The 25,175-nt window shown below is 42.1% G+C and overlaps 1 long non-coding RNA gene and 1 other non-coding gene across 2 annotated transcripts; one reads left to right on the top strand and one right to left on the bottom strand.

The window, feature by feature from the left end:
* Positions 1–94: 94 nt before the first annotated feature.
* Positions 95–23,327, bottom strand: LOC120875390. Its single transcript, XR_005723948.1, has 4 exons — positions 23,317–23,327; positions 19,604–19,610; positions 3,921–3,926; positions 95–449 (listed from the first exon to the last, which is right to left on the bottom strand). It is a non-coding gene; the product is annotated as an uncharacterized LOC120875390 (long non-coding RNA).
* Positions 23,328–23,450: 123 nt separating this feature from the next.
* Positions 23,451–23,522, top strand: TRNAE-UUC. The gene has a single exon. It is a non-coding gene; the product is annotated as a tRNA-Glu (tRNA).
* Positions 23,523–25,175: the final 1,653 nt, after the last annotated feature.

The following is a 25,175-nucleotide window of genomic DNA, read 5'->3' as shown; positions in this document are numbered from 1 at the left end:
CTGTACTTGATATCTAATCTTACAGTGTTGTCATTGGAAAAGATGCCTGAAGTGATTTCAGTTTTTTTTTTAATTTACCAAGGCTTGATTTGTGGTAGAAGATGTGACCTCTTTTGGAGAAAGTTCCATGTGTACTTGAGAAAAAACTGAAATCCACTGCTTTTGGATGAAATGCCCTGTAGATATCGATTAAGTCCAACTGGTCCAGTGTATCATTTAAACTTTGTGTTTCCTTACTAATTTTTTGTCTGGATAATCTGTCTGTTGGTGTGAGCAGGGAATTAAAGTCCCCCGCTATTATCGTGTTACTATTGATTTGCCCTTTAATAGTTGTTAGCATTTGCCTTATGTATTGAGGTGCTCCTATGTTGGATGCATATATATTTATAATTATTATATCTTCTTTTTAGATTGATCCCTTGAACATTATGTAGTGCCCTCCCTTGTCTCTTATAGTGTTTGTCATTCAGTCATGTCTGACTCTTTGCAACCCCATGGACTGTAGCCCACCAGGTTCCTCTGTCCATGGGATTCTCCAGGCAAGAATACTGGAATGGGTTGCCATTTCCTCCTCCAGGGGATCTTCCTGACCCAGAGATTGAACCCAGGTCTTCTGTGTTGCAGGCAGATTGTTTACAGTCTGAACCACCAGGGAAACCCTTGTCTCTTACAATGGTCTTTATTTTAAAGTTTATTTTGTCTGATATGGGTATTGCTACTCCAACTTTCTTTTTATTTCTGTTTGCATGGAGTATCTTTTACTAGCCCCTCACTTGCAGTCTGTGTGTGTCCCTAGGTCAGAGGTGGGTCTCTTGAAGACGGCATATACTGGGGTCTTTCTCTCTTAATCAACTGCCGGCACTGGCATGTGGGGAGAGAGAGGCACTACAGTGATGGCTCCACCCCCTGTGCATGACTCAGCAGTATCACCCTGTCTCCATCGCTGCCTGGCTTTCCTCCAAGGGCATTCCCTGCCATGATCTCCCCACTTGGTCCTCTCGGGCCATCTCCCCATGGTCAACAGCAGTCCTCACCCTGGGATTATTCTCCAATCCCTATGTTCCTGCTCCTAGCCACTACACTTACTAGAGGACCTGTTTGGGGTACGTAGGGCTGTGGTACAGATTGTGTGGTTCTCACTCTATTCAGACCATCACAGGTCAGCTGCTTCACTCTCCAAAAGCCTCAAAGGCCTATGCTTTGTCCCAAACTATTGCTTTGCCGTGGTGATCTCACCCCTGCTTCAGTTCCTCCACCCCCAGGTGCAGGTCCAGTCCCACTCACTCTCCTCTTTTTCCATTCCTTCCTTCATCCTAACGAGTTTTGCATAGATCTGTATATTCCTTTCCAGTAGTCAGGGACTCCTGGCCACTCTCAGTTGGTGCTCTGTGAGATTCTCTTCATCTGAAGATGTATTTCTGATGCATCCCTGGAGAGAGAAGTACTCCAAGTCCATCTACTCCTCTGCCATCTTGTTGTCACACTGGAATACTTTTTATTAGGTTAAACCACATGATTGCCCCATAGATCACTCAAGTTGTTCATTTTTTTTTAACCGATCTCTTATCTCCAGAATGGATAATATCTTTCTTCAACTTTAGTAATAATTTTCATCTTATATATTGTACTTTTCAGTTTTAGAATTTCCATTTTATTCTTTTCTATAGTTTCCTTTGTTCTGCTGAGATTTCTCGTCTCTGCACTCATTTTGACCATATTTTAAGTCCTTTAACGTATTTGTAGTAGCTCTCTTTAAGTATTTGGAGAAGGCAATGGCAACCCACTTCAGTACCCTTGCCTGGAAAATCCCCTGTTCAGAGGAGCCTGGTAGGCTGCAGTCCAAGGGGTCACGAAGAGTTGGACACGACTGAGCGACTTCACTTTCACTTTTCACTTTTGCGCATTGGAGAAGGAAATGGCAACCCACTCCAGTGTTCTTGCCTGGAGAATCCCAGGGATGGGGGAGCCTGGTGGGCTGCTGTCTATGGGGTTGCACAGAGTCGGACACAACTGAAGTAACTTAGCAGCAGCAATAATTCCAACATCTGGAATGTCTTCATTTTTTTTCTTGTTTTATTATTTCTTTATATCATATCTGTCTTTTTATTTGTGTGCTTGAAATTTTTGTTGTAGCCTGGACATTATGAATGATACATTATAGAGACTCTGGATTATGTGTTGAGCGTAAAGAGTGTTGAATTGTTCTCATGGCTGGTTAAGTCACTGGTAGATCTTTTTTGGCTCTGTCAAACTCAGTTTTGTTTTGTCTTGTTTTGTTTTTAGGGAGGTCTGTTTTGGTTTTGAAGTTAGTCCTTAGTCTATGATATGGTCCTTACTCTTAAAATTCTTACTTCTCAAGTCCTAAAACAAAGTCTTTCTGAGGTTTCAACTGAATTCTAGACTAGAACTCCAGTACCTGCTAGTGCTATACAACCTTTGGCATTTGCATTGGTATTACCATGCAACTTGCAGCCCTACAGAAGTCAATCCCTGCTGAACCCAAGAGTTTCACCTGGTGATGTGCAGCCCTGTCTGTGCCAAGGATCCGTGGTGAATCTCCACTCAGACTTTTGGGACCTCTTTTTGCACGGATTCTTCTCTAGCCTCTGATCTCACAAATTTTAACTGTTTCAGCAGCTTGGAACTATAATCTTTGACTTATCTTCTCACTCTACTTTGTTTCCATCTCCCTATATTATGGCAAAACTATGCCCAGAGCAGAAAACTGAGGTAATTGTGGGGTTAATGTCATGCTTCCTTTCTCTCAAGAACTGCAGAATTACAAAAACTACAGTCTTATGCTGCCTGTTCTTTGCCTAAACACGGTTACCTCATGTGTTTTGTTCATCATTAAAGTTTATTGCAGTAGGAAGACAAGCCAGGTATCAGTTACTCTGTCACTGTGGGACACTGAAGTCTCTGAGCACATCATCTTAAAACCATTTTGAAGAAACATAGACCACTTGTAAGTGATGTTTGCCAATGAGAAGATCATGCTTCTATGAAGAAAAATATGGCTATCTTCTACTTTTTAAAATGAGTATTTAAAAGATATTGCAATTGAAAATGTCATACCATTAATTCTCTTATCAAATGGCTAAGAGATATTTACATTTTTTACTTGCTGTATACCAAAAGAGAATAAAGTTGGTTCGACCAAATTTTTTTATAACCCACATACAAGGCCCTGAGAGGTAGAAAGAAAAAAAAAAATTAAAAACAGAGCCCTAATGTCAAGAAACTTACTGTACTAGAAAAGACAAGTTAAATATGAAGACAAGGCTGAACACAATGATATTCTAACACTTGTCAGAATAAACAGGCTAGACGAGCCTGACTTCACTTCCCCTTCTAGCTGCAGGAGCTCCTCTGCATCACATGTGATCCCTTACTGGAACTCATGTCATAGGAGCTAGACCAGGATTGGACACCTGACCCAAACGATATCAATCTAGAGATAGGGCTTTGCCGGTGATATTTCCCTCTAAGGATTTGAATTAAGAGACCTAGAGGTTGCAGTCAGATGGTGCTCTGTGAAACTCTGTGAAATAATGTTTACTTTCAGTCCCTCTTGGCTGATCCTTATGTGTTTGTTTTGTGCCTCTAAGTTGTAGAATCATCTAGCTTAGCACTAGCACTAAATGAGAGAACACTAGGTTTTAATCTCAGCTTAGCTAATTCCCTTGTGGCCTCCCAGCACCTTGCCTTGCTCTCCTGTCCATAAAGAGCATGAGCACTGAAGGTCTTGGTCCTTGTTTCATATCAGAATATCATTCTAAGAATTAATGAGATGATGTGCATAAGAGGATTTAATATCTTTAGTGTGGTAAACTCTCACAGATTGCAAACCTACCCAGCAATCGTTGCCATAATAATTATAACCAGCAATAGAGAATCTAGACAGAAAAATGATTTTCTACTTTTTTCTGTAGTTATGAGGAATAGTGAGAAGTGAGAAGGAGGGGGTAGAGAAGTAAAAGCTAGCCTCACTTTGACTTAGATGGCGTCTGACTCTCCATTGGAGGTATAGACACAAGAAGAGTCTCAGAAGGACTAATTTCCTTATCCTTTACTCTGCCTCCCCACAGCCTTCTCACTGTCCTCTTAGAGAGAGCACCAGTGAAAACAGCTCTGTCCTTAACTAAAGCTTTCCTATTTCTTGGGATGAATGGTGACATTTGGTGTAATGGTAGTGCCGGTCAGGTTGAATAATTGCTTTGCTGTAAAGGCAGAGCTGTAAGAAACACAAGACAGGAACATTATTAAATTTGCAATGGCCAAAACGAAATGAGGTTTCATTTTGCATGTTTTGGATGATTCGTGTTAATGTACAGACAGCATTCTAACATGCATTGGCAGAAGTATCAGGCAAGCCTGCATGAATGATAACGTTCCCCATGAAGGAAAAACTAGGGGCCAGAAGGCAACCAACTATCATAAAAATAATTAATTGTTTTACTTTATAAAGGCCTGGCAAGATTGCCATTAAAAAAAATGAATCATGCAAATGGGACCATGATGTCAGACAGGCTGTCCACTGAGACATAAGAGACTAGTTCCTGCTATAAATTATGATAATGAGTTAGTTTTAAGCATATTTTATGAGATTAAGAAGTGCAATGTCAAATTATTTTTGTTCAATATCTCATTGCTTTGAATGCCTTTCAGAATACAAGGGTAACACTTCCTTTCAAAAATTCCTTCCGAGTTTACTGGCTGTTGCTTCACCAATCAGGTCTTTCTCCTAGGATGGTTTTAGTGCATGATTTTCATGACTCAGCTTAAACTGAACAAGACCCCATTGTTGGCTTTCTTGTTTTTGCACAAGCATTATTGACAAGATCTGCATAACTCAGGAAAAGGTCTGTTGTCTAACCAAGCTACTATGGAAACCTGATCCAGGCCATTAGAAGCCTAATGCCTTTTCCTCTTGAATTTGTGAAGAATTTTGAGACTGGTCAAACTTCACTCCAAAAATATTCATCAGGGCAGAGGGGTACAGCTTGTTCATTACACTTTGCTTTTCATCTTAAATCAGCTTTGCAAATAGACTCACTGGCCCAGGGTAAGGGGCAGGCAGCACTGCCCAATGGGTAAAAAAGTGTGCAGCTTTCACTTATTTTACTCCTTACAAGGGCTTGGCTTTTTTTTTTTTCTTAAAGCACACCTATAAAATTGATAGGTGAAAAAAAAAAGTAGGTGCCTATTTTATAGCAATAAATAGTTGTATGTGTAAGAAAAAAAGTTAAAACTTTACATCTCCAGGTTCTAAAGAGGAACCCAGAAGTATAGTCTACATTGTGCTCTCTTAGGAGCACTTTCCTCTTCCCACCCCCTTTCTCTAGATAACAACCTGAGAAGTGAAAGAACACACAGGAAGCCTACACCAGGAGTGCCCCAGCTCTGGCTGGTCAAGGACTTTCCTCAATAAATTCTTCAGGCAGTTTCCTTTCCCTGTTTATTGCTGAGTATCCTGAGGCACTAAAAGGGTGGAGGAAGGATTTACTTTCAGTATCTTTAGATATAAATCTCATCTCTGTGAAACAAGCCTTGCAAAATTTATAATGTGGTTATTCATCATTATTTATGATTCATATACACTTAAACTTTATGATGGCTCTGACCACAGTCATCTCTGCTGGAACAGGGGCCAGAGGGAGAGGGCTGTGAGGACGTTTCCTGTGAATGCTGGTAGGATTCCTTACGGCATGACAGCCGGGAACCAGGTGTCTATAAGCAACAGTCTTCTTGGAATGAGAGATGCTGGATGTGCCCGTGCTGTGCTGGGCAGGGTACAGAACAGGGTACAGTGTACAGACGAGAAGGGAGCCGTTTCATATTTTCCTTTCATCCTCCTCAGAGGTGTTGATATAATCGTACCATTATCTGAGATAATTGGGATAACTCAATACACAGATTCTACCCCTAATTTTTGCCAAAATTTAAGCTCTTTTTCCTGCCAGATCTTTTATACAGGCTAGAAATTCAGTGCTATTGAGGTTTGTCTTCCTCACCCTTTTGCTGAAGTTCTGCAGATCTTGCCAATAATGCTGGTGCAAAAACAAAGCAAGGGAAAGGAAAAAAGCAGGAATTTGAATAGTCCAGTGCTGGATGATCTGCCTTCAGTAAAGTCTTTCCTGACCCAGGGGGTACAGCTGAAGTTGGGGTATAGTTTGGGCCTCCGCAGACTCCCCTGGGGAGAGTTTCTCTAGGTTTCCTTTATAGAATCTAAAATACTGGCACGGAGGCTTCAGGGAGGTGGTCAGCTTCCTGGCAGATTCAGTGAGAGGTAAATTCTGAGATGGGGAAAAGACTATTGGATTATAAAATACTAGATTAATTGGTTCAATCAACATATTTTATAGAGAACCTACTATGGGCCGGCTACTGTTCCAGATCCTTGGAATGCATTGCTGGACAAAGAACCCTCAGAATTCCTGCCCTCGTGGAGCTTACATTCTAGTGGAAATAAAGCCAGTAAAAATAGATGGAATCACTAAATCCTTAATGATAAAGCTAAGGGGGATTGGGAATGCTTAAGGGTGCAGATCTGGTTTTAAACAGAATTAATTCATCAGAGTGGCCAGGATAGAGCTCACTGAGAAGTGACGTTTGAGGAGATTTGAAGGCAGGAAAGGAGTACTCAATGGGACTGTCAGAAGGAAGAGCATTCAGACAGAAGCGACAGATGGGAGGATGGCCCTCAGGCAGGCACCTGTTGGTGCCTTTGGGACAGCAAAATGCCTTGTAACTGGAACAGAGTGGGCAAGGAGGGAGAAGAGGAGAGGTGGTCAAGAGCAATGGGTGGGACAGAACAAGCAGTGACTTTTAAGCCATTGGAAGGACTTTGGCTTTTACTCTGCATGAGACAAGCAGCCTGGACAGTTTGAGCAGAGGAGTGACATAATCTGACCTTGTGCAAGGGTTACCCTTGTTACCGTACTAAGAACGGGCTATAGGAGAACAAAGGAGGAAACAGACACCGTTGAAATCACCAAGGTGAGAGATGATGGGTGGCTCAGCCCAGAACTCAAGGAATGGCAGAGGAAAGAGAGAGAGAGAAAAGGGGAGGGTTCTGGATGTATTTGCCTGTAAAGGTAAAGCCCAAAAGATCTCCTAATGGTAGAGAGTGAATGAGTGGCTTCTAATTCCAGGAATAAGTACTCTGATAAACCCAAGCAGAAGAGAAATCTCAGTGCCCAGTGAGAGCCCCCCAGCCTTAGTTGACCCTGGCATCAGGGGCAGCAGTGGTAGGAATAGCAACAGCTCAGTTGGTCTGGCTTTGCTCGGTCCTGACCCCTCTTGGACTTTTGGCTTGTCTTTTCCATTTCTTTCATTGGCTACTTGGCCCCAGACACCTCTGGGGTAATATGCCAAACTAATATTAAATGTCCACTCTGTTGTTTATTCATGCATTTATCCTGCAATACATATTTGTCACCTGTTCTGTGCCAATCACCATGCCAGATGCTGAGGATAAGAGACTCACAGTCATCCCTTGGTTTACTCAGTGAAGCTGGGCTCTCTGCTCATCCACTTCCTCCAGAAGACCACTGGGGATAGGACTGTTTTTGTCTCTATTTTACAGATGAGGAAAGTGGAACTTAAAAAGGTTAGGAACTTTTTGAGGCCACAAAACTAGTTAGTGGTAAGCTATGATTTGACATAGTTATGTCTGACTTAGATGGTTACTTTTAACTTCTATGTTCTAAAACAGAAGTTGGAAAACTGATTCTGTAAAGGGCCAGAAAACAAATATTTCAGGCTTTGCGGACCATGTTGTCTTTGTCACAACTGCTCTGCCCTTGTAGTGGGAGAGCAGCCATAGGCAATATGTAAACAACTGAACATGGCTGTGTTCGATGAAGCTTTTACTCATGGACACTGAAATCTGAACTTCATATTGTTTTCATATCATGAAATACTGTTCTTCTGTTGATGTTTTTGACCATTTAAAAATGTAAACCCCATCCTTAGCTCACAGGTTATTTAAAAAACAAAAGGCAGGCAGCAAGCCCCATGGGCCATAGTTGTCAGCTCCTACTCTGAAACAAATACAGTCTCTTACCGGATCATTTAAACTGGAGAATTTTTCACATACAGTGTGTCCATTCAGTTTTGATCCTCATAATTCTAAGGTTCAGAGCTGAACTGAGGGTGACTGCCCCTGGGTCTGCTGAATGCATTCAGCGGCTTCTGGAAGGGTCACCACCCCGTTGCTTATGGCTGCCTGCTTTCTGCAGAATGCTGACGGCAACAGTCCCCCTGAAACATCATCAGGGTCCATGCAGGCCTCAGTTTACTTAGCTGAGGGTTCTCAATAGTAAAATCTTGAGACTAGAAAGTAACACAAATCCTGGGTTTGACAAGAGTACGTAGGAGAGATTAATTACACACCTTTCAAGAGCTTAGCCTCTAGCATCTGAGCCAAACAAAATAACTGTCTTCTGCCAGTCCCTTTGCTGTGAATTTAGCTGTCTCAGAGTGTTCCCTCCCCCCAAATCTCCTAACTCGTGAGAAGAAGCCCCCCTAGATGTGGCATTTCTGGTCAATTGTGTCTATGAGAACATTCTCTGCCCAGGAATGATGTGGGACTGTCATACCACCTGACCTTTTTGATCTAAAATCTGCCATGATGCCCACGACCAAAAAAATGCTTGTATGACTTTTGATTCCACATGAACTGTGAAGTCTTTAAACTAACACAAGTCATGATATTTAAGACATCTGGGGGACAAACCCAACTGATTATAAATCTATCAAACAAACAAAAAAGTGCAGTGAACTCCCTATTGCCTTTAAAGGGGGAATGTAGGAAATCAAGGGGCTTTCCTGATGGCTCAGCAGTAAAGAACCCACCTGCCAGTGTAGGAAACGTAAGAGATGCAGGTTTGATTCCTGGGTTGGGAAGATCCCCTGGAGAAGGGAATGGCAACCCACTCCAGTATTCTTGCCTAGAAATCCCATGGACAGAGGACCTTGGTGAGCTGTAGTCCAGAGGGTCATGAAGAGTCAGACACGACTGAGCAACTGAGTGCAGTGTGAGCACAGGAGATAAAAGAGCATTCTTGGAGGAGGAGGAGGATAGTATTTGGGAGATCAATATCCTGATCCTTCTAGAAGTTGCCCCTCAGGTGATTTCTACTGAATGGGGATCAGATTACCTGATACTGCTTCACATCATAGGTGACTGGTTCCGGGGAGGACATTGGCTTAACCAGTTGAGAAGCCAGCAACTTAGGAACTGTTGACCTGGGTTGAAAAGGTGACCTGAGGTCATCAGACTCCTCCATGGAAAGACTGTGACTGAGAGAGCTGATGGAGTGGGGCAGTAAACGCACAGCCAGAGCTATCACATGGGATGGTACCAGCTGAAGTGAGAAGGAAATCAGGAGTCTCTAGGGAGAGGAGAAGTCAAGTGTGGTCATGATGGAGTGCCGGAGTTAAGATCCTCTCAACCCTTCCACTGAGGTCTGGCCACTTTTTCCAGTTCCTGCCTCCAGGACACCCACCCCAACCCCACCAAGGAACCTATCGTCATTGCTATCCTTGGGTTTCTGGAAGATTCCTTCCTTTTAAGGCAAATCCCCTTTGCTTGATATTGCTTGAGTGAGTATCTGTTCCTATCAACCCAAGAAATGATAACCAAGACACATGTTCCTCCATTTGGTCAGTCACTCAATCAGTATTTATTTTTAAGCTCTGGGGATCCAGCAATGAACAAGGCAAAGCTGATGCTCCTGTGGGCTTGTGTTCTAGTCAGGGGGAGTGGATAAAGAGGCTAAACAGATGAGCAAGTGAATATATACTATATCAGATGCTGGTAAGTACAATGGAAGAATGTGGAGAAAAGGACAAAAGTCCTGACTGATAAGATGACATCTGAGTAGAGACCTTAGGAGGTGGGAGAGCCGGTCCCACAAATAAATGTGAGAAGCTGTCCAGGTCAGTAGTACGGTGAATGCAAAGGAGATTTGTGTTCGGTGTGTCTGAGTCTCTGCCAGGGGACCCAGTGGCTGGGCTGAGTGAGGGTGAAGGCAGCAGATGCCTCAGAAAGACTGCAAGAGTTTCTGACTATTATTATTCATTCAGTAATCTTCAGAACTTTACTATGTGCCAGGTCTCTTAAAAGTTCTGGAATCAGGAGTTAGGATACAAACGTCTTCTGTCTTCAGAGGCTCCAAGTTTCACTCCGACCATCTGACACTAAAATAATCTGCAGCTTGTATTTTCCATACTCAAAAATGAAACAAATATCATAAAGCAGTTGAGTAGTCTGGTTACTTATTGGGGCCAGTATAGCACATGGAAAAAGATATGGAACGGCAGGATTGGAACAAGGCTTTAAGGTTTCATTCATCTCCTTCTAGCTTTTGTGTTCATGATGGAAGGGTGCTTTCCAAGTTGCCTCAGGAATGTAGCTACCATCTCCTGAGCTCTGAGGACTGTCTTTGGAAATGCCTTCTACAAACCCAACACTGAAATTGTGCAACGCTGTGTGAAGACATAAAAGCTTTCCCCACAATGTACTGCTACTACTAAAACTGTCACCGGGTGACCTGATTCCTTCATTCAAATGTTATTTTTAGTGAAGTCAGATAAAGGAAGAGTATCATGATGAAGTCGAGAACAAATCCTCTGTGCATGCCCCTCTTTTCATCTGTGCCACCCATCAGGACAAGAGTGACACCTGGCCAGTTTCTGTCGCTTTCAAGATGGGATCTAACAAGATCTCAAAACAGTCATGCTTCAGCCGAAAGATGAGTCTGCCTTTGCTCTTCCAAAAAAAGTCAAAACTGTCCCCCATTTCAGTTCCTAAATGCATAATAACTCTGCTAAGTAATGGACTTGAATGTAATTTATCATTCTCCCAGAGACAGAAATAACATTAATAACTATCATTTGGATACATCTGCTCCTCACATTGACAGTCAATCTAAGAGATTGTTTATTTGTTTCTCTGTCTTCTATGACTTGTGCTCCTAAAGAAAATGCATGAAAATGAAGTATTGCTAAATCTCCCATCGGGCTCTCATTATGGACAAATAACTATTACTCTTGTCTCTGCTGTTCTGCTGTTGGTGGCTCTGTGTGTATGTGTGCATGTACGTATGTATTTTGTGTGCATTTGTGTGTCTTTGTGTTGGGATATGTGCCTGTGTGTGTATGGATGTGTGGTGGTGTATGTGTGTAGGATTTGGAGAATCTACATTAGAAATCTGCCTCTCTTTGTCCCAGTGAATTTCCATTTTCTATTCCTTTCTTCTTCTAAGCCAGGAAAGGCAAAAAAGAAAGTTTGTTCAATTGTCAGAAACACAGATTCTTGCCATCTGTTTAATAGGGTACAAAAAAAGAAATTGCTCGAGATAACACTTAGGATTTGATGAGGGCAGTTGGTTTCTTTGGATAAAGTGCAGTGCTAATGTGCCCAGGGCACAGGTTCAGTCCCTTATGGGTCACCTCAAGCCACACACAGATGAGATCTGGCTTTATAGTCCGTGTTTCTAAAAGCTGAACCTCGACCAGCTGTCCTTTCGGCGTTCAATCTTGGCCGCAAATAGGAAACCACATGCAGCGAGTATGGTTCTGTGAAAATTACTCCAGAGGAAACAGTTCAAAGATCTGGCCATGCCAATGGGAAATACCATCTATATGACATAATGACTAAATGACAGAATTTTGCCAACACTGGGTGCTATGTAAATATAAAGAACTCCACATCTGTACACTAACGTCTATTTTTTCAGTATGATTAGTTTCTTTATATACCCAGTAGAGCCTAATGGTTAAGATCTTGAGCTCCAGAGAATATTTTTTCTTGCATTTTTTAAAATTTAGTTTTTATTTTATATTGGAATATAGTTGATTTACAATGTTGTGTTAATTTCAGGTGTACAGTAAAATGATTCAGTTATCCATTTATCCATTCTTTTTCAGATTCTTTTCCCATATAGGCTAGTACAGAATATGGAGTAGAGTTCCCTGTGCTATATAGGAGGCCCTTGTTGATTATCTATTTTATACATAGTAGTGTGTATATGTTAATCCCAAACTCCTAATTTTTCCCTCCCCCCCAACCTTTCCCCACTGGTAAGCATAAGTTTGTTTTTGAAGTCTGTGAGTAAGTTTCTGTTTTATAAATAAGTTTATTTATACCATTTTTAAAAATATAAGTGATATCCGTGTATTTATCTTTGTCTGACTTCGCTTAGTATGATAATCTCTAGGTCCATCCATGTTGCTGCAAATGGCATTTTTAATTCAAAATCCCCTTTAGCTTCTTACTAGCTGTGTCATCTTCAACAAATTAATGAACCTCTCTAAGCCTCAATTTCCTATCTGTTAAATAGAGGCTTAATAGTACCCAACTCATGATTAAAAGGATTATATGAGATGATGCATGTAATGCATTTGGCATCCTTTCCCCCACAATCAGCATTCAGTAACGTTTTGCTTTATTGTTCAGTCACTAAGTCCTGTCTGACTCTTTGCAACCCTGTGGACTGCAACACGCTAGGCTTCCCTATCCTTCACTGTCTCCGGGGTTTGTTCAAACTCATGTCCATTGATTCAGTGATGTCATCCAACCATCTCATCCTCTTTTGCCCTCTTGTTCTCCTGCCCTTAAACTTTCCCAGTATCAGGGTCTTTTTCAATGAGTTAGCTCTTTGCATAAGGTGGCCAAATTATTGGAGCTTCAGCATCAATCCTTCCAATGAATATTCAGGAGTGATGTCCTTTAGGATTGACTGGTTTGATCTCCTTGCTGTCCAAGGGACTCTTGAGAGTCTTCTCCAGCACCACAGTTCTAAAGCATCAATTCTTCAGCGCTCAGCCTTCTTTATGGTCCAACTCTCACATCCATACATGACTACTGGAAAAACCTTAGCTTTGACTATATGGACCTTTGTTAGCAAAGTAATGACTCTGCTTTTTAATACACTGTCTGGGTTTGTGATAGTTTTACTTCCAAGGAGCAAGCATCTTTTAATTTCATGGCTGCAGTCACTTTCCACAGTGATTTTGGAGCCCGAGAAAATAAAATCTGCCACTGTTTCCATTTTTTCCCCCAACTGTTTGCCATGAAATGATGGGACCAGATGCCCTGATCTTAGTTTATTGAATGTTGAGTTTTAAGCCAGCTCTTTCACTCTCCTCTTTCACCTTCATCAAGAAGCTTTTTAGTTCTTCCTAGCTTTCTGCCAGTAATCTGCATATCTGATATTGTTGATATTCCTCCTGGCAATCTTGATTCCAGTTTGTGGTTCACCCAGCCCAGTATTTTGCATGATGTACTCTGCATATAAGTCAAATAAGCAGAGTGACAACATACAGCTTCAGTAACTCTTAGTTATTGTTATTCAGTATTATTTGCTTCTACAGATAATAATAGTACCTAGTTCATCAAGCTGTTGCAAGCATTAAATGAGATAATCCAGATAAAGAGCTTATCACAATGCCTAACTCATAGTAAGGACTCAATAAATTCTAGCCTCCATAATAGTGATGATGATGACAATGACCAGCCAGGTGAAGTAACTATCTCCCGTTTACACAGTTGGCTAGTGGGTGAGTGGGAACTAGAATCTGAGTGCAGTGTCAGTTCTGTGCTCGGCCTCTATATTAAAATATGAGCTAAGAATTGGTAATGAAATCTTTTCCTTCCAAATCTTAATTTCTGTCGCTTCAGTACCAGTATACAATTTCTTAATATTTGAAAAGGTTGTTTCTCTTTACTTTGGGGAATCCATGTTTTCCTAGAACCACATTTCAAACATAAGTCTATTTCTTTTCTCATCTTTTACATCATAAATTAACCACTTTTTCAATTTTCAAGAAATTTCAGTGGCCATTTTTTTTTGTAGAGAAACAGTATCCCTTCTGGAGAGCAGTAGAGAACAACAAATGAGGCTAACTAAGATTCAAAATGACAAATTCCTATGTATCATAGAAATCCAGAGGCAGTTACATATAGCAGACACGCAGAGTGTAAATGTGCCATGTGGAACCCTCAGATGCCAAGGGTCTACCCTCGTGCTTCATTTCCCAGCATATTGTTCTAAGAAAACTCCTTGGAGGATTTGGGGAAAAGCCTAAAATAATGTCAAAGAACATTAACCTCAAACTGTCTCTTGGTATGCAAGTTTCCTGCAAGCTCAGAATTAATCACACTCATTTTTTAAAATTTAAATAAAAAGATACGATAAAGAACACCTATTATCATAGTCAGTAGTAGAGAAAAAGTTACTGTTTTAATCTCACTAATCCATCATGATGGTTGAGATGGTTGGAGATGGGGAAGGCATATTTCTTCAGTGGCCTGAAAGATTCTTTTTTTTTTCCTTCAACAAATCTCATTTGAAGTTTAAGATTGTATCATAATTTCTTATACTTAATTATTTATTATTACTTTAACGTGGAAGTGTAAGGAAAGTGAAAGTCACTTAGTTGTGTCCAACTCTTTGCAACCCCATGGACAATATTTTCATTATAGGGGACTGGAATGCAAAAGTAGGAAGTCAAGAAACACCTGGAGTAACAGGCAAATTTGGCCTTGGAATGCGGAGTGAAGCAGGGCAAAGACTAATAGAGTTTTGCCAAGAAAATGCGCTGGTCATAGCAAACACCCTCTTCCAACAACACAAGAGAAGACTCTACACATGGACATCACCAGATGGTCAACACCAAAATCAGATTGATTATATTCTCTGCAGCCAAAGATGGAGAAGCTCTATACAGTCAACAAAAACAAGACTGGGAGCTGACTATGGCTCAGATCATGAACTCCTTATTACCAAATTCAGACTTAAATTGAAGAAAGTAAGGAAAACCACTAGACCATTCAGGTATGACCTAAATCAAATCCCTTATGATTACACAGTAGAAGTGAGAAATAGATTTAAGGGCCTAGATCTGATAGATAGAGTGCCTGATGAACTATGGAATGAGGTTCGTGACATTGTACAGGAGACAGGGATCAAGACCATCCCCATGGAAAAGAAATGCAAAAAAGCAAAATGGCTGTCTGGGGAGGCCTTACAAATAGCTGTGAAAGAAGAGAAGCAAAAAGCAAAGGAGAAAAGGAAAGATATAAGCATCTGAATGCAGAGTTCCAAAGAATAGCAAGAAGAGATAAGAAAGCCGCCTTCTTCAGTGGTCAATGCAAAGAAATAGAGGAAAAGAACAGAATGGGAAAGACTAGAGAGCTCTTCAAGAAAATTAAAGGTACCAAGGGAACATTTCATGCAAAGATGGGCTCGATAAAGGACAGAAATGGTATGGACCTAACAGAAGCAGAAGATATTAAGAAGAGGTGGCAAGAATACACAGAAGAACTGTACAAAAAAGATCTTCACGACCTGGATAATCACGATGGTGTGCCAGACATCCTGGAATGTGAAGTCAAGTGGGCCTTAGAAAGCATCACTACAAACAAAGCTAGTGGAGGTGATGGTGCTCCATTTGAGCTATTTCAAATCCTGACAGATGATGCTGTGAGAGTGCTACCCTCAATATGCCAGCAAATTTGGAAAACTCAGCTGTGGTCACAGGACTGGAAAAGGTCAGTTTTCATTCCAATCCCAAAGAAAGGCAATGCCAAAGAGTGCTCAAACTACTGCACAATTGCACTCATCTCACATGCTAGTAAAGTAATGCTCAAAATTCTCCAAGCCAGGCTTCAGCAATACGTGAACAGTGAACTTCCAGATGTTCAAGCTGGTTTTAGAAAAGGCAGAGGAACCAGAGATAAAATTGCTAACATCTGCTGGATCATGGAAAAAGCAAGAGAGTTCCAGAAAAACATCTATTTCTGTTTTATTGACTATGCCAAAGCCTTTGACTGTGTGGATCATAATAAACTGTGGAAAATTCTGAGAGAGATGAGAATACCAAACCACCTAACCTGCCTCTTGAGAAATCTGTATGCAGGTGAGGAAGCAACAGTTAGAACTGGACATGGAACAACAGACTGGTTCCAAACAGGAAAAGGAGTACGTCAAGGCTGTATACTGTCACCCTGCTTATTTAACTTATATGCAGAGAACATCATGAGAAACGCTGGGCTGGAAGAAGCACAAGCTGGAATCAAGATTGCCGGGAGAAATATCAATAACCTCAGATATGTAGATGACACCACCCTTATGGCAGAAAGTGAAGAGGAACTCAAAAGCCTCTTGATGAAAGTGAAAGAGAGTGAAAAAGTTGGCTTAAAGCTCAACATTCAGAAAACGAAGATCATGGCATCCGGTCCCATCACTTCATGGGAAATAGATGGGGAAACAGTGGAAACAGTGTCAGACTTTATGTTTCTGGGCTCCAAAATCACTGCAGATGGTGACTGCAGCCATGAAATTAAAAGACGCTTACTCCTTGGAAGGAAAGCTATGATCAACCAAGATAGCATATTCAAAAGCAGAGACATTACTTTGCTGACTAAGGTCCGTCTAGTCAAGGCTTTCATGTAGGGATGTGAGAGTTGGACTGTGAAGAAGGCTGAGCGCCGAAGAATTGATGCTTTTGAACTGTGGTGTTGCAGAAGACTCTTGAGAGTCCCTTGGACTGCAAGGAGATCCAACCAGTCCATTCTGAAGGAGATCAGCCCTGGGATTTCTTTGGAAGGAATGATGCTAAAGCTGAAACTCCAGTACTTTGGCCACCTCATGCGAAGAGTTGACTCATTGGAAAAGACTTTGATGCTGGGAGGGATTGGGGGCAGGAGGAGAAGGGGATGACAGAGGATGAGATGGCTGGATGGCATCACGGACTCGATGGACGTGAGTCTGAGTAAACTCCGGGAGATGGTGATGGACAGGGAGGCCTGGCGTGCTGAGATTCATGGGGTTGCAAAGAGTCGGACACGACTGAGCAACTGAACTGAACTGGACTATATAGTCCAGGGAATTCTCTAGGTCAGAATACTGGAATGGGTAGCCTTTTCTTTCTCCAGTGGATCTTCCCGACCCAGGAATGAAACCAGGGTCTCCTGCGTTATAGGCAAATTCTTTATCAGCTGAGCTACCAGGGAAGCCCATTCAGATTCACACAACTAATTATTACTTCAGATTCAAGATAACAAGCATTTTTCAAATGCTATTCTACCTATACTAAGCTGAGTCTTATAGGAAGGCAAGAATAGATTTCATGGGTGGTAATCCTTGTGGGAATAAATGTATTTCTCATTTTGTTCTCAGCAGAAACTTTCTCTCATATTTCATGATAGTGAAAATGTTTTAAGACATTATAAAAAATGGGAGAGGAGGATAATGGGAAGGATTGAATGAAAAAACAAGACTTGAGTGGTATCAGATACAATGAAGTTCATAGCCCAGTGGTCATGTCTTACGATGATTAGATGTCACAGGAGACCAAAATGAGTCCCATCCCTCTTGGGTGGGCTGCACCCCACACTATGTAAGCTTGCCTGGAATTTGAGTAGAGGAGAAACAACAACCCCTGCTGTTGATTCCTGCTTCCAGTGGAGTACTTTCTCGGTCCTCTGAACATCATTGTGGATATTCCTTACTCATGTGGTACTTTCCCATACAGAAAATTCAGCACCTTTCACTGCTTAGCACAAAGCAAGTAAAACAACAAGAAGTCTTCACTTGAAACCTTTGTGTGTATAGCAGTTTTACATAAAATAAACATGGGGAGATGAGGGATTTTATAACTCTGAAGCATAGCTTAAATTTGAATTTAATACACTGCTGAACCTAAATATCTCTGAGCCTACCTCCTGAAATGTTCTCTCTTTTCCTTTCTCTTCCCTCTTAAGAGGGAATTTCTTCCATTTTCTTATGTATAACCATTTAGCTTTTCCTTTGTTCTGGCCCTTACAGATGCTGTATTTAGTCTGTCTAAATGGCCCATTAAAGTTTTTTATGCATTCATTTTTTCCAATAAGTTTTTATCGAGCTCCTATTTTGTGCCCCTCACTGAGCTTGGCATTGCGTATTCAAAGAGGAGAAAGGAGATATAGTCCTTATCCTTATGGAACTTAGCAGTCAGTTCTCTTCACAAAAGGAATTCTGGTAGCAAGAGTTCTGATAGCAATTCTTTTTAAATCTCACTACATGATAAATTGGCATCTGAACTTCCTAATTTATCGTGGCATCCAATAGTCTGTCATCATGATAATAATTTTCAAATGTGCTAAACCCTCATGGGACTATGGCACTGAGCTATTCACGTCCTAAAGTCAGTTGTTTTTCTTGAAAGTCAACAAAAAAAGGACTAGGTCCGGAGAGATGCTGAATCCAAGGGAGATTAAGCCTGGACACAGTCATGGCTGACCTCAGAGCCATCATGAAAAAGAAGAGAGAGAGCCGTGTCATCAGTGCCTGCCTTCTTTGGGGAAAAAAAAAATACAAGGGAAGTACCCAGCATGTTCCTAGGAGTATGGATCAAAATAAACAGTGCATTGTGAACGCATGAAAACAGCATTCTTCAAACATGGTTAGGCCTCAAATTAGAGATCCTGGGGACAGACAAGAGTGGAACAAGTGTGAGGGCCAGGAGTTTGAATTAGCTCAAAGGGAGCCCTTTTTCTTTGCTCACAAGTGCCACGCAGGTGCGACTGAAAGCATTCAATGGGGGACAGCTAGGGACATGCAAAATCAGAGTCTAAGCCAGGAGACTCTGGTACTCAGGGCTGGAAAGGAGGGCAGCAGTCAATGGGCAAATTGTGCTGCCTTCTTATCAGGCCTCACAAGCTAAATAGTGCAAGACTTGTCCAATATGCAGATGGGGAAAGAGCAGATTCTTGTTTTCTACTAATGGCCTCATAACTACCGTCCAGAGAGAAGCAATCACGATGGGCAGACAGTGGGGATTTATTTAGAGCAAGAGGGGTGGAATGGCTCGTTTGGGCCCAGGCATCATGCAACCAGCCCACACAGCATCGTGCCTGGGACAGCCCTGCCCCACAGAAGCCAGCAGCAGGCCAGCCTCAGGACACTGGCCTGGTAGGTAGTTCTGTTAGATACAGCAGAATGGGTTTTCCAGATGTTTCTGCTCAGGGATCCCACCTGCCAGAGTGCTGGCATGCAATCCCCGGAAGCCTGGGATTTAGTAGAACACTCATGGAAGTTGGAAGAGTTGGTTTCACTCTCCTCTTTTAGGTTAAAATTATATTTGAATATTATACTATTCCTAATATGTTGCTTTTTAAACATAAAACTATTTAAATTACTAGTTAACTTGCTTTACATGTCCCAAACCCCAAATCTTTCATGCAAAATTTGTATTCTAGGAAGATGGAATGTTTATCCCTGGGCTACCGGTGCCCAGCACATGGCTACATATTCCTTGTGAGGAGGAAGCTGAATATTCTGGTTTGAGAAACAAAGCATAGCAGAAATGAGTTGCTGCAGATGCTGGCAGAGGGATGAACTGCTACATAAGTCATCATTTCACTCTGCCACCATCCTCCTGTTCCCCCTTCCCATCCCATGCCCTCATGTTGGTGTCATTTGAATGTCAGTTCCTGCCCATTCTCAGTTGTTTAAGTATGATAAACAACCCCACAGCCACCACCTTGATAGATTGATAAGCTATGAATTATTTAAACCCACTTGTCTCAGTCTTCCCAGACAGAATCAACACAGCCTCTGTCCTCTCTGAATGGACCTATAAGAAATGTTCTGAGACAGAGACAATCGAACATGTTTGGACATTAACTTCTTCCTTTTTCTCCTGAAGTGGAAATAATGGGCATTAAAGAAGATATACAGTTTCCATCTTTACTAAAACTGGATAGAAACTGAGATGAAAGTAATGTAAAATCAGGTCCCTTTTCAACTTCGTAATACAGCTGCTTTGGCACAGGAAATCCACATTGAGAGCATTGAGAGATTCCAGTTCTACCTAAAAATCCAGGTCTCCAAAGTAAAACAGAAAGTGAAGATAGTTATGCAGGTAAAATTCTAGCCTGTTCCTAAATTAACCAAGATTCAGACATAAGATTTGGCCTAAACTGCCGATAGCAATTCAGACAGTGAGAGCTTGCCCCAAAACAAAATGTGAATACAACTGCTTGAGACATACCAAGGTCAGAAGAATAAGTAGCCAATTCCTTGAAAACCTTGGTTGCAGAAGAAAAGAATCATGACTGTGTTTCTCATTCCATTCCTCTTCTCCTCTCTAGTTGGAAATGTCACTTGATCCACTGAGCGAATTCTGGGAGGCATTCCACCAGGAGAGAGAGAGTATATTTTCATGTGGTAAACGTCCCCAGGAAGTCATATTATCTTCTTAAGCTGACAAAAAATGGTTGTTCTTTAACCTAGGGATTTGTTTGCAGCTGAGTGCCAGGCTCTTTTGCTTTTTTAAAAATGAAGCAAGAGATCTCATGGCTCAAGGTGGAACGATTTCAGTTTGAAATGTGTCCCACCAAAGGGTGGGGCTAGCAGATGAAAATAGTGTCATGAACAGCTGGCTTGCCAAAATCCACAGAAAATGAGAACTGGGCAATCAAAACTTGAAATCACTTCTGAAATTCCAGCCTTCAAATCGAGAAGAGAAAGTTCATACCCTGTGTTTTGGAAGTTGCCAGTGGGGACACTGTATTGTCAGGAGTTGGGGAATAAAGGAAGCTCTAGCTCATGCAGCCCATTTGGGACAGCGTGGGTGGGGGACCTGGTAACACTTAACTCTGCAAAGGCATCTCTACCAACCTCACCCAAAATGGAGCTAAGCAGGTATCAACTTCGCTTTTTCCCTTTTAAAACCAAGGTTTTACTTTCAGAGAGAATTTCCAAGGTAACCAAAGAGGTCCTAGTCACCTGATTTGACATTATATCCAGGAAATCCCTGGGCTGAAAACCTTTGGCTACAGATCAAGATGGTGAGGGGTCCGTTCTGAGAGCAGCGCTTTTCTAAGTGTGTGTGCAAGAGGTGTGCTAGCTCAGCAGGCCAGTGATGCAAGACTAGTTATGGAGTCTTAAAAACCACTGGCAAACGCTGTATGATATTGCTCATATGTGGAATCTTTTTTAGAAAAGATACAAGTGAACATATACAAAACAGAAATAGACCTACAGACAGAAAAAAAAACTTATGGTTCCCAAGGAGGCAAGGGGAGGGTATTCTTTCCCCAGATTAGTTTGGGATTAACATATACACATTGCATAAAATAAATAACCAGCAAGGACACGTGTCTAGCACTGGAAACTTTACTCAATATTTTGTAATAACTCATAAGGGAAAAGAATCTGAAAAAGAATATGAATAAATATATGTGTGTGTGTAATTGAATCACTTTGCTATACACCTGAAACTAACTAATACAACATCGTAAATCAACTATGTGTGTGTGTTAGTTGCTCAGTAACTCTTTGCAACCCCATGAACCATAGCCCACCAGGCTCCTCTGACCGTGGAGTTCTCCAGGCAAGAGCACTGAAGTGAGTAGCCATTCCCTTCTCCAGGGGATCTTCGGGACCCAGGGAGCAAACCCAGGTCTCGCACATTACAGGCAGATTCTTTACCATCTGAGCCACTGAGCCACCAGGGAAGCCCCGTAAATCAACTGTACTTCAGTTAAAACAAACAAACCAAAAACAAAACCAATCCTGGCTGGACCAAGAAGAGAAGACTGGGCTGCCTGCTCTGTCCCTGTGCACAGCACCAGCTCTCATCCTCTTGGACAGGGCTTGAGCAGCATTGTGAATGAAGAACTCCCACTGCCCAGAGCCCCGCTTCCAGAGGGAGTCACATGATGAACAGATTCCCACCGATTTGCTAATAATTCAGTGTGTGATTTGTTGTCTTCTCCCAGGAGAGAAAGAAGGAATCTCTAATGATAGAATTTCACAGATGCTCTTGATCTGGGAGGGTGTGCTGCCTGGGGAGGGGGCCTTTTGCTCTCTCCTCAGTCCCCACCCGCTTCTCTGACCAGGAGAAGCTCAGCCCACACTCTCTGCTCCAACCTTCTATTCTGACATGAGGCTGGCTGTCCACTTACCTGACCCTAGGGGAAACCAATCTTGCCTGCTGGGTATCTGTCCCATATGATAGAAGGAATGTAGTTTCTTTCCTGTAGCCATCTGCACATCCTGGTAGATTAGGGAGGCTTTGCAAAGGTAAACAGTTACATAAGGAAAGATAGACTTACTTTAGTCCTAGATCTTTTTGAGTGGAGCCTGCAGGACCACGTGGGGTATTAAAAAATAATGTGGGGATTCATGCCATCTCTTCCCTGTTTGTTCTTCTGAGTCATGCTCTAGTTTAAGCAGCAAGAGAAATGATGACCTTTTCTCTTCACTTTAACTTAAAGAGCAGCTGATGCCTAATGGAAAATTTTGAGAAAGTTGTCATTATGAACCAATTCAATGGCCAGAGTGTTTCCTGCAAGGGTTTTTTTTTTTTTTTTTTTTTAATATAAAGAGAATTTCAGGACGAGATGCCTGGTGTGGTGGGAAGATATATCAGGCTACTGAGGGAAGCGTTAGAACCACAGGGAGACCACCAACAAGTCCTGCTTCATGGCTGTGGCTCTCAGAAATTCTTTGGGATTTTTCTGGACTTTTACCTTGAAGACATGAAGGATACTTTGGACTGTGGACAGGGAAAGAAAGTTCAAGTGCAGACACTGGAGGTTTTTCCTGGCTGTACTGAAAACCTGCTGGGGAAAGGCACATTCCAGTTTCTTCCCTCACATGGAGGTGGTAATTCATGCTCTATATGAATTTCATAAAAACATTTGGAAGAGCATATGGTTAATTAACCTTTGGGTGATAACCCAGGCTAAATATTAAGGACATGTACAGGTAATTCTCAATCTGAAATTGCTTTATTGTGATTCTTTTGCCTGTGGCAGGTTCGTGATGCTGTGTGCGAGGATGTATTAGGAAAAGGTAGCAGAAGTAGGTCTCATTATCTATTTAGTGATTGTTCAAAGCCTTCCTGGGTAGGAGAGGGTGGAGATGGCTAATGAATAATCTAAGAGTAAAGAGTGTCATGGAGAAGGCAATGGCAACCCGCTCCAATACTCTTGCTGGAAAATCCCATGGGCAGAGGAGCCTGGTGGGCTGCAGTCCATGGGGTCGCTGAGAGTCAGACACGACTGAGCGACTTCACTTTCACTTTTCACTTTCATGCACTGGAGAAGGAAATGGCAACCCACTCCAGTGTTCTTGGCTGGAGGATCCCAGGGACAGGGGAGCCTGGTGGGCTGCCGTCTATGGGGTCGCACAGAGTCGGACACAACCGAAGCGACGCAGCAGCAGCAGCGAAGAGTATCAAGGAATGTACTGTACAGAACATAGGGGCTAATTAATCTCCTCTGTTGACGCTGGATAGAGAGGAAAAGGAAACTTGTATTAAAGCAAGCGAGATATAGATTAGACATAATGAAGCACTTGCTGTTAATGAACATTTTAAGTTGCTGAGCAGGGCAAGTAAAACTATCATCCTGACCTTGGCCAGCACCGAAAAGCAATGAAGGAAGTTCCTTGGTGGTCCAGTGGTTAGGACTTGGCACTTTCACTGCCAAGGCCTGGGTTCAATCCCTGACTGGGGAACCAAGATTCCATAAGCCTCAAAGCACAACCAAAAAAAGAGAGAGGCAACGAAGCAGGCCAGATTCCCTGCAAGGAAAGTGTTCGGGTCACCTAAACAAGTTAGGTCTGCTTTCTGGTATAGCAGGCTTCATTTCCCCACGAGCAGCATTCCAACCTGTGAGCTTGGCAATTTTTAGGGTCTCTCGCTAGAAAGGTGCCTTTGGAAACAACAGCCTATCTCATCACTGTGAAAGTGAACTTACAGTTTTAGGAAGATGATAGATTTCTTAACTGGGAGAGTCTTTTTCCACCCTCCCTCCCTCTCTTTCTTGCTATTTAAAACCTTTTTATTCAGTCTGTTATACCACCACAGACACAGATTCTTCCCTGGGGGCTATTTCTGCCTCCCACTTAGCGAGACTACCAGGTCCTAGCACTTGTTTTCCATTAACTCTCAGAAGCTTTTTCCAATTTTCCAATAGCTCTCAGAAGCTGCTATTAGGCCATTACCTGCTTTACTCAATGCCCGCTCTCCCGTCTTCCTCCTCTTCCCTCCAGTCTGGCTACTTCACTGCTCTTCCTCCCTCTCACGTTCTCCACTGCTCTCCCTGCTTCCCTACATCTTCCTTTTGTACCTTTCTCTCTTCTCCAGAGAGCTCCCTTCCTCCTTCCTTCCTTCCTTCTCCTCTTTCTTTGTCTTTCTTTCCTCCCTTCTTCCTTTTCCTCCTTTCCCCTTCTGAACCATGCTTGCTGTACCTTCCCCAGAGCCATGAATGGAAAAAATAGATTGCTTCTTGACTCTACACTAGGAAGCTTGACTGAAAAGCCTGTGAAGTGCAGGAAAGCCACAACATGCATTCACATTTGTTTATTCATTCAACAAATATTTGTTGAGTAGCTACTATGGTGCCATGTCCCTGAGACTAAAGCTCTTGTCAATCTTTAAACTGAGAGACAGGTAGTCTTGCTCATCTGACACATAGGCTTAAATCAAAGATTAGAAGCTGGACTAAAAGACCTTGTGTTATTCTCCAGCTCTGTGTTCATAATCAGTGATTATTGCTACAAAAAGTACAGCCAGAGCCTTTCACAAATGTTGCAAACATCCCAATGGCCATACTAGTTTGCCTTGGATTGTCACTAGGATTATGTGTGGTAATTAGTTTCCTTTTTCCCAGCCAAAGACCCCTTCAGCATGGCAATATCTGGCCCTTTCAAATTCTTTGAGCACCCAGTTTCTAGACCATTGTAACCAATTGTTTCCTATGGGCAAACCCTTCTCGATAATAAGTTCATCCTCCTATCAGGGGAAAATACAGCAGCACGATTAATATTTAAGGATGAAAATGGATTACTGTTTTCTGAGTAATGAGCCCTGAGTCATGGTTCAGAGCTGAATATACAGTGCAAGAACAAAATTTAATTCTTTTCATGAGAACCAACAGACTTTACTTCAAACCAACTACACTTCATTAAAACTCTGATAAGAGTCTGCAAAGCAGCCTAGAAATCTTGCAGCTGTGGGTTCTCAGAGAGAAGCAAAGAATCCTCATATTGTTCAAGTATGACACAATGAGTTTGCAATGGAGTCACCCCATCTCAGATATGCTCCTCGCCTGCCACCCGGGTTCCCTTAATGGTGAAAGGGAGGCAGCATCCAATTCTCTTACTTGC

Source organism: Oryx dammah, unplaced genomic scaffold (assembly GCF_014754425.2).
Source record: "Oryx dammah isolate SB20612 unplaced genomic scaffold, SCBI_Odam_1.1 HiC_scaffold_16, whole genome shotgun sequence".
Taxonomy (NCBI): Eukaryota; Metazoa; Chordata; class Mammalia; order Artiodactyla; family Bovidae; genus Oryx; species Oryx dammah.
This window is presented reverse-complemented; position numbering and strand designations above follow the sequence as displayed.